A 1,769-nucleotide genomic window follows, 5' to 3' on the forward strand; every position below is an offset into this window, starting at 1 on the left:
GTGTGTGTGTGTGTGTGTGTGTGTGTGTGTGTTTGAATTAGCAGCTGTCAGCACATTGCTGGCCATATTGCAAGTGTTCTATTATATTGATCAGATATTTGAGGAATTAAGAAATCTTAAATAAAACACATATATCATAAGTCAGCATTTTAATCTGGGTGACAAATCAAAACAATGAAGCTAGCTATATTTAGTCAGACTCTTCTAGAATCCTTCTAAGACTTCAAAGAGTTCTATCCCTCCAAAAGTATCATAAATTTGTAACAACCTTTCTGACAGAAAATGAGAACGTGTATGGAGTCTGGGGAAGGTACTTCTCCACCGAGTCGGTATTACATCATAAACATTTGAGAGCAGTCAGTCTCATCAGTAAGATTAATAATAAGGAGAATGGATTTTTTTTTCTTAATATCTAGGAAATCCAAGTGAATCTCATAGCGAGTCATTAGTGGATGAAGCCAAGCCTGAAGCACAACTAGACAAGAAGTTATGTCTGTGCTCTGTGTTCTGTCCCTGGGAATTTTATTGCCATATTTAATATACATTACAATAAACACTGAGTCTAGGGAGAAAGCCACTTAATGAAAGCAAGCACAACTTAGGACAAAATAATCTCCAAATAGAGAGATGTTTAAGTCTACTTAACTGGAAAACTAAACCTGAGGAAGTGCTCTTGAAGCATTTCCCCTACGCGTGAGGGGTTCCTCTGCAGCCAGCCAGCCACAAGAGCAGGTCACCAGTATCTCAGCTACCCCTTACCTTTCCAGCCCTCCCCCTTATCACCTGGAAGCAACATGCCTCTGTTAATGAAGATAGTCCTCCTTGTAAGCCAGACTGCATTCCCATTAGTGCTAAGTGCTCTTTTAAAGTTAAGAGACACAGAGGAGACAAAACTCCAGGAGGATTCAGCCCTGGTTTTCCCTTCCCTTTAGAGCCTTCCCTGCAAACAGCAGGAGAGAGCTACCAGAACACCGTGGCCTCATTTATTTAACTCCTCAGTCATTTCTAACACCCGTTAGGGAGCTTCTCTGGGCTCTAGCTCAGGTATATCAGCAGATGCCCCGAGACTTCACGCCTGCTGTGATGGAAGAGACACAGAGTCGAGTTAATTAAGTCTATTGTTCAAACAATTTGTTTCTCACCCAGGTTGATTCACATGAAGGTATTTCAGCGGGATTGTATATCTAGATATCTTTATTGTGCTGTGATAACTCCCTCTTTAGAAATACATTTCAATTCGGAGATTCTCAGGTCACTGGCAGAATAGCATGTTCTTAAAAATCCATTGCTAATGGATGACAAGCTTTTGTTAGGTGTGTGGTACTTGGTTTTTTTTGTTTTTTTGTTTTTCATAGCCATGAGGTTCCTCGGAGTAACATCAGTGAGGTAACGGTGGAATAAGACAAGCCTCCAAGATTTAGTGCTATATAGCGTTCTTCCTCAAAGTCAAGGCCGAAGACGGTGTTTGAAAGGTTTCCATGGTCTCTCTGGCAGAGTGAAGCATGGGAAGCAAATGGAAGGTTTTGTAGGAGAAAAATGGAGACTGTTTAAAGCACGCTGCTTTGTTTTTGCACAAAGGGATCAAAGGACATTCCCTCATTAATTGCTTCTATTTTTACTCTGCACTCCCATTGTGTTCCCACTTGTCGCTTGAACAGATGTTCTAGAGACTCTTTATGGCCTTGTTCCTCTCTCATGCCACATCATTTCTACCTTCGGTTGCCTGTCCTCTCTCTCTCTCTCTCTCTCTCTCTCTCTCTCTCTCTCTC

This window comes from Mus pahari, chromosome 5, assembly GCF_900095145.1.
Source record: "Mus pahari chromosome 5, PAHARI_EIJ_v1.1, whole genome shotgun sequence".
Classification (NCBI taxonomy): domain Eukaryota; kingdom Metazoa; phylum Chordata; class Mammalia; order Rodentia; family Muridae; genus Mus; species Mus pahari.